The sequence below is a fragment of the Podarcis vaucheri genome (genome assembly GCF_965113315.1).
Source record: "Podarcis vaucheri genome assembly, chromosome: 1".
NCBI classification, from domain to species: domain Eukaryota; kingdom Metazoa; phylum Chordata; class Lepidosauria; order Squamata; family Lacertidae; genus Podarcis; species Podarcis vaucheri.
In genome coordinates, this window is record NC_138759.1 from 40,903,042 (window position 1) to 40,911,811 (window position 8,770).

General features: G+C 40.8%; 1 pseudogene across 1 annotated transcript; it reads left to right on the forward strand.

Moving 5' to 3' along the window:
- Window positions 1–5,176: 5,176 nt before the first annotated feature.
- On the forward strand, window positions 5,177–6,932 carry LOC309542906 (protein mago nashi homolog pseudogene; annotated as a pseudogene). Its single transcript has 2 exons — window positions 5,177–5,585; window positions 6,874–6,932. The product of its transcript is annotated as a protein mago nashi homolog pseudogene (transcript).
- Window positions 6,933–8,770: the final 1,838 nt, after the last annotated feature.

Here is an 8,770-nt window from a genome sequence, read left to right on the forward strand (position 1 = left end):
CTCCCCTGAGATGCTCTGAAGGTGAACAGGATTGACATCATATATTCTGATAATTATTATGCAAGAAACACTTTTCAGATTAATTTCATTGTATCGCGCCTGATGCTAAAGAATACCGGTTGAATTGTGTTTATACCAGGACAAAGTAGCAAGAGCAAATCCACCTCTGAAAATCTAAAGGCCAGCAGTTAATTCAGATTCAATATTGACCCCAAGGGAGAGGTTTGAAAAACACAAAAGCTGACTCAATAGTTTGGGACTTTTAGATGGTCTTAAAAAGATATGGAGATGTGAGAGGTAAGTCTGCCATTACAGCTTGTCATTGTGAGGCTGGCTACCTGTGTGATCCCATTGAATTAAAAGCAATTTACTCCTAGGTAAGTTTGGCCAAGATTGCAGTCTTAGCTGGTTCTAATAAAGGTAGAAACGAACAGATACATATTACCTGCACATCCTGGGATAGCCAAGATAAGCCCTGAGTCTGCTGATCTTCAAAAGCATTAATCTGTCTAATGTAAAATGAAAAGTTCCCTTGTGAGAAGATCCACATTCCTATTTAAATGAGCACACACACACACCCCGACACTATTTTTAATGATTCTCCAAAGCAACCTTCATTTTTAGGGTCTCCATATGTACTTCATTACAATGTGATGCCACTTTTAAAGTATATGGCGCATCAGGGCCCTATTGGTGGGCTGAAAAAGGTATCCACAAATTTGCCACTTGCCTTGTTATTTATGTTTCCTTTTTTAAAAGGAGGGGAGGGAAGCAAAAAAGCAAAGCACTTGTAGTGTTTAGGTCATCTTTACCTCATGCTCCTTAGCACTAGCAGAAAAAGCAAAACAATAGCAACATCCTCACACATAGCGCATTTATAAAAGACAGTTTCCGCAGAAGTCTTAAATCTTTGATGAAATTCAGCCAAATTGGCTTTGTATAGGATAACCATATTAATTAGCTGGCTTAGTCATGTTAATATGGTAATTCTAGCAATATTTCACCCTAGTCATCATTAGATTAAGCCTCCTTCATCTTCTAGTTAACTTGCAATTATGGTCTTTAATATCTGACATTCGCTTGGATTTTGGTCAATCCATACAATGCCAATATTTAATGATAAGGTCCCTGGGTTAATCAGCTGGAAAATATTCCCAGAAGTTCCAACTAATCAAATTTGCTCTTGCAATTCAGTGAGTATATTGCCATGTTAAGTTTCAGAACAGATGTCTGAGGCAGGAGAGGCTTCCTTACAGCAGAACTCAAATCTCACCCTCTTGCTCCGTAATGACATAGGTTATTAAAACACACTATTTTGGTGCTGGTGGTGGTGACCTAATTAAGGCACTCAATCAAAAAGAATCAAAGCACACACACCACATCCCTGCCTTCTATGAGTGTTTTCAAATCGAAACATAACACTGATGAAAGCACAGCATGAAGGATGGCTAAAAAGTATGATCTCAGCTGAGAAATTGGCCCTAAGCACTTGTTAATGAAGGCAAATAGGATTTTGCACGCCAACATATAAACTTAGCAAGTGTAGATTCTATTTGATTGCCATTTTCAGCAAGGTAAAGAAGACTGATATAATTATCAGCCTGGTATTATTGTCTCATGCTTTTGCTAATCCTTTTTGCGGTGTAGGAGGCCTGGGAATTAGCGCATGGGCTGTTGCTATCACTGCAACCCGTAGCTGACTGTTTTGCCGTTATACAGACTCCCCAACTGTGCTTGAGAAGAAAACCCTGGATCAGAAAGAAAGAGCAAAGTGCCATCTGATAGTTCAGGCAGGGTGAAAGCAAACACAGATGAGAATCCATCTTGAATTTCTGCATCCACATTACAGGTTGGCTGTGTGCATGGAAGACTTGTATGATGGTGGTAGATGCAAACCACATGTTTAAAGCAGATTCAATGCATATCTAAAGCTCAGGACTTCCTCCAAAGACTCCCAAGGACTACAGTTTCCCCCTCACAGAGCTACAAGTCCCAGCACCCTTAACAAACTACAGGGAAGTTTTACAGTAAATGGTGGATGCACGGTTATATCCACACTACATGAAAATTCAGGAGAAAGATGCCAAATGTAATGCATTTTGGGATGTCAGGGCAAAGTTTGCCCATCCCCATATGGGCAAGGAGGAACTGTGATGCCATTATAACCTGCCAGCAGAAACATCTATTAAATGTGTCTCACATGAAAAAAGCTTGAATTGTAAAGCCTTGAAACACAAGCGATGTCACACACACAAATGACTGTGCTAAGATATTGCCCATTTCAGATTCAACAGTTGGAAATGTAAGCATAGATTACAGAAAAATAACCTCATCCCTTCCATTGTACATCTGTAAACAGTTATGTAAGCTGCTGCATTTAAACTAGAGGATATAGGTCACAACTGAACTTTGTTGTCTAGTTTAATATAATCTTTTAAAATCTGAGAACTTTTAAGCATTATAAGATTCCTCCTTTTGTTTTTCAGTGCAAACCTTCTATACAAAATTAATTCTGTTTGGAAAATGGATGAAACACTCATCATTAGTAAAATAAACCTCAGAAGAGACAAACTTGTAAATGCACTGTAGCTTAAAAACCATATTGCTGCTGGTTCTTGAAAAGGACTCTTATAAGATCTGAGGCCTATTAAAAAACAGAAATGTTTGACATCTGTTGGTGCATTGCATGAATGCAAGACAGAGATATATTAATACCATATGCGAAGGAATATGATTCAAAAATTCTAGCTTTGCTGGTATTTCCCAAAATAGATTGCCATGCTTCTTGAATAAATAAAATCAAAGATAAATATATACATTTTTAAATACACATTGAAAAATCAAGGTTTTTTCTTTTAAAAAATGCAACAACATATGTAATGTGCTATAAAAATGGTTTCTGTGTGTAAAAAAATAAAGAGAGAGGAAAAATAGAAAGCTGAGCCAAAAAGCAATATGTGATGAAAGAGCTATTAAACTGCAATGAAGTTCTTACACAAATAAAGGGAAGGTAACTTTAAAATAAAGGCTTTATATCTGCAAATATTGATTTGAATTTCTGCATCTCTTATCTATAGAGCTTCATCTGCAAGTAGTTGATGGACTATGGTAACTTTATACACCTTTACTCCTTGTTTTTTCCTCAATAATTACAATGTAGCTTCTGAAAATAGAAAGGTTCTCTTCAAATACTTTGCAGACCTTGAGATCCTACTGGATCAGTCCAGTGGCCCATCTAGTCCAGAATCCTGTTCTCACAGGGACCACACAGATGCCTCAGCAAAGCCCACAAGCAGGACCTGAGGGAAACAGCACTCTCACTACCCACAATTCCCAGCAACATGTTCTGGGCCTAGGGCTGGCCAGTCGGCCTGTCCATGAGGCAGACTGAGGCAGCCGCCTCAGGCAGCAAAATCCAAGAGGGCGGCTACGATCATGGTCACCACCACCAATGCAGAAGTGAAAAGAGGCTGCAGCAGCGGCTACTAGCAAGATCTTGCGAGAGCCAGCAAAATCTTGTGGCATCTCCCCAGAAGCTGCAGCCTCTTCTTCCTGCTTCTATGGAGGCATCATGGGCACCCCACCCACCACCAGAGAAGTGAAAAGAAGTGGCTTCAGCTGCAGCTTCCAGGTTCTGATAAGATCTTGCAGGGCTCTCGTGAGATCTCGCTGGAACCTGGAAGCTACCACCACAGCCACACAATTTCCGGGAGGCAGCAGTTGGGGATCAACAACAGGGGTAGCTCCTTCCCATTGTGCTTCAGGCAGTGAAATGGGATGCGCCAACCCTGTATGTCTCGCCTCTGACAGTGGAGGTATATTCCTAGCTTGAAGCCATCAATAGCCTTACTCTCCACGAATGCGTTTAATCCTCTCTTGAAGCGAGCTAAATTGGTGGCCGTCACTACTTCCTATGGGAGTGAATTATTTTTGTCTCTTCTGAATCTTCAACATTAATCTTCATTGGATGACCTTGAGTTCCAGACTTCTGAGTGGCCCAGGAATGCCTGGACAAGTAAGTCTTTAGTAACCAGTGAAATACCAGCACATGTCTCACCTACTGGATTTCTCAGGTGCACCATTCCACAGAATGGATAGGTGGTTTTTTTTGAGCAAGACCCCACTGCGTACAACCTTTAATAATCTGTGTTGAATAGCTGATTCAGTCACAGCTGGCATAATTATTTCAGGGCACCACCCAACAATCATGTAAAAGCAACTGGAAAGGATGGCCACCCTATGTCAGCAATGGAAAGCACTAGAACTGGTCCTTTTCATGAAAAAACTCATCAAGAAAAATATAGACCTTTAACTGGAACAAGAGAAATGGAGTGGCATGGGTGGTTGAGAGCAGAGTGGAATGGAGGAAATTGAGTACAGTGGTACCTCGGGTTACAGACGCTTCAGGTTACAGACACTTCAGGTTACCGACTCCGTTAACCCAGAAATAGTACCTCGGGTTAAGAATTTACCTCAGGATGAGAACAGAAATGGCACGGCAGCAGCGGGAGAGCCCATTAGCTAAAGTGGTACCTCAGGTTAAGAACAGTTTCAGGTTAAGAACAGACCTCCAGTACGAATTAAGTTTTTAACCCGAGGTACCACTGTAGTGGCTTCCTATCACAGTAATCTTGGTACATGTTTAAAATAGTCATTGACATGTACAAAAATAATCCCAAGAGCACCGGATTTTATAGAGCAGTGGGTTTTAACTCTGAGGGACTGAATAACTGGACTGTAAATTTTGTTTTCAGAAGCGAGTCGTAACTAAAGTCTTGCCTAATTAAGAGCTAAGGCTGGGAAGTTTTAATTATTGTAATTGATTTTGCAATTTGATTTCTTTCTAGTGAAAGGGAATGGTTTAAAAGCATTAAAAGCCACTACTGTCGCCGTGTACTTCCTCCAACTGGAAGTAATAGGCTTATGCATTTAACTAGCACTGTAGGGGGACATCTTCAACCAACCAGCAGACGTAACTCCAGTGGGCCAAGGTATATGGAGAGCTGCAGCACACAGAGGCTCACTTACTTGCTTGGGACAAGTCAGCATTCACAAGAAATCTGCTGTTCACTTGCCCATCATCGTCCCCAAGGGGCAGGAAATTCAGGCAACCAAGGCCTAAGACAGAAGAGGCCTACTGAGCCTCTGAGCCTCCCAACGACTTGTGAAGTGGGCCATGGTGAGCGATTTCTATCTGCGTTATTACGTTAGGCACAAGGGGAAGTTCAGCCATGAGTTTCTCGAGTTCGAGTTCTGCCCTGACGGGAAACTGAGAAAGGAAACCACGGCAATTATAAAAATGATGTCATGATCAGAAAAGAAGCCTACGTACACAAAAGTGTGATGGAAAAGCTAAAGAGGATAACTGATGGCAGTGAAAACAGGAAAGAAGATGATGCATTATGGCTGCCTCCTGACAGAGTTGGCCGGCAGGAGCTTGAAATTGTAATTGGTGATGAACACATCTCTTTTGCCACCTCAAAAATTGGTTCTCTTATTGATGTAAATCAATCCAAGGATCCAGAAGGTCTAAGACCTCAAGTGTCTCGTCTTCCTTCTCATTGGAAGCCGCCCAGAGTGGCGGGGTACAAATAAATTATTATTATTATTATTATTATTATTAATTATTACACTTCAAGATTAAGCCAATTTAAATTGTATGGATTTAAATTTGTACTGTAAAGTTTCTTTCGGTGGGGTCACTTTCCATATCTGTCATTGGTTTTATGTGTGTCAGATTTTTTACAGAGTGAATTTAATAAATGCTTTAAAAAAAAAAACCCACCATACTTGTGAAGTGAAGACACTGCAGGGGATTACAAGGGTTGAACTACAACACCTGGTGATCTCTGGAAGGAATGGTACACTGGCATTTCTTCCCAGGGATCACAGGGATTCTAGTTTAACGCTCCATGTCCCTAGCAGAGAAAGATGCTGGTTGTGTCTCCAGTCTTGAAATTAGTTCTTTTTCTCCCCCAGGAGGAGGTAGTAATCAGAGCTGAAATGCTAAAAACGTAAAGATAGGGTTGCCATATTTCAAAAAGTGAAAATCTGGACAGAAAAGTTATTGAATTTTTTTCAGTTTTGGCCAAAGTTGCAAAGAAATTGAGCTATTTCTGAGGAAAACTGGCAAAAACGACACTGTGAACATGGTCTGCTATACATTTGGATTTTCCAGGACATTTAGCCGATTTCCGTCCGGACACTGCTTGCAACTACAGTATTCCGTATATGTCCAGGAAATTCTGGCCTATGGCAACCCTAAACTCAAAACAACAAGAAGTTCTTCAAATATATTAATGTTTAATATATAAATGAGCATGTACCGTCCGGGACAGATGCAGTGTTTCCACACAGTTCTGTAACATAATGGATACTGGGGGTCTGTAGCTGCTGTTTTCTCTCCACACTGCTCACTATGCAGTATTTCCACAGATGTAAATATAAACACAGCATCAACCTCTATCTCACAGTCTTTAAGAAAATTCATGACTGCCTTAGTAATGTATTGTGTCACATCCAGAATGGGATTGACAGATGTGACTCACAATTTGGCAAAGTACATTATGTTCATGTCAACTGTACACTGCAAAGTCTGTCCATTAACAACAAATGTGTGTTCTAAGCACTATGGGTGCCCTAAAATATGATGATGATGATGATGATTAGAAATCTGTTCTCTACTACTGTAACTACCTCACAAGAGTTGAGTTTCTTCTTGGGACCTCTACCTAGCTCTCTGGTTGCTTACCTTGAGGTTGTTTGCTAATATTCTCAAAATGCCACACTCTTGTTCAGCAAACCACCTTTTAATAATCAACTTTCTAGTTCTCATGGTGACCTTAAGACTATCTCATTTTTTTTCCTTTGTAGCGCATTCTGCCTTGCCTAAAACATTATCAAATGATTTGAGAACCTCTATTGTGGATTAATTACACAGAATTTAAAAATTGCATAAGAAACAAAATTGTATTTGGTTTCTATTATAGGTATTTGCATATGGCTTCTCACTCCCCCACCCTTACCCCCATTTATGGGCAGATAAATTTTACTGAATTTTTCCAGGGAGAAGACAGCTTTCTCCGGGATCGGGCTCACCATTACCACTGGCAGGAGCACAGCTTCTTCCTTTCCCCCCACTGTCTTCTTTGTTGGTGCTGCTACTGCAAGTGTTTTTCACCCTCTACACTGCCCCAGGGCTAGCAACAGAGCTCAGTGGTAGAGCCTGTGCCTCACATGCAGAAGGTCCCAAATTCAATCTCCGGGGAGGGCTGGGAGAGAGCCCTGCCTGAAACCCCAGAGAGTTCCTGCCAGTCAGTGTAGCCAATAGTAAGCTAAATGGACTGGTGGTCTCATTCAGTGTAAGGCAGTTTCCAGTGTTCCTATTATTCCATGGCAGTAGGGAGGGGGGATAGAAGCTGCCACAAAAATATGGAGGAAAAATCTTAGGTGAAAATTCTGTGACGTTGTCTTCATTTTCTGTTGGAGCAAGGCAAAGTGTAGGGAGAAACTCAGAACTTTTCTCAAAAAGATTATTTCTGCTCAGCTCTGCTTTTTGCCTTGGTCACAGAAAAAAGATTCCCAACTCCTCGTTTTATGATGGGGTGCTACACAACTGCAAATGTAAATTTCAAACCTTGACAACGTGCTTAATCCTCAGGTGCTATGCACTACATTTTAATAGCTTTTTAGTGAGTTCTGGAACGCCCAGTTAAAACTGGAAGTGTTTTTATATAACACTCACAGTTAACATTAGCAGTGTGGGTGAACATATGGCTTTCTGATGTTTGTAGACATTATGGAAAGTCACACTTTCTTCAAACATATTTTACTTCTTTTAAAAAAATTAAAAAATGGGTATGCTTTAACCTCATACATATTTTGATGCTACCTTAATTATGTTCTCTCCAGAGAATAAAAATCTCTGAAATGATTCCTTTCTTTATTAGAATGAAAAGGAATTCGTGATAAAGCATTTATATGAACAGAAAGCACCCAGGGCATGATAATGCAGTATCACTGAAATCTCCTTGGACTGAGGGGGGAAATGCAAAGTTCAAAATCTAAATCATTGTTAAGTGCTAGATTGAACCAATACACCTGCCTCTTACAAGTACCATTTAACCTGTGCTCCGATACTTTCTCACCTCTTTTTAAACAGACCTAAAACCATCCCACTTCTCTTTAACAACTCTGGCCTTGTATGAAATTGGGGGGGTCTCTCTCTCTCTCTCTCTCTCTCTCTCTCTCTTTCACACACACACACACACACACACACACACCATGCTCCTCTACCTACACATGCCCTGTGCCACCCCCAAATCTATTCTAGAGTTTTCCCCAGAACAGATATAGGGTGGCACAGGGAGACAAGAGCATTAGATCCTTCCATTGTAGAAAGAGAAATCCTTGCACTGGTGAATCTATCTACTTGGCGCTATGTTGAAAAGATGAAACAGAGCTTGTTGCAACTCCAGAATTGCTGAAGCTTGTTAGAAATGCTTGTGGGTTGAGGAAGAGCCTTGCCACCCAGTACCTAAGAGCTTTGCTTGCTACTTCGTAGAATGGAAGCAAGTTGAAAGTGGAGCCTGGTTGGCTTGGGTTGCAATAAGATGCCTCCCTTCTACAACTCAGATGTGGCCTGTGGTTTGCCCAACTTTCATTCATTTCTATATACATTCCCAGCAGAAGCCTACTACTCATGGCATGGTGCTGGATGCTAATAATTGACTTCTTTGAATGATCTATGGACGGTTTTGAGTTCCTGCCA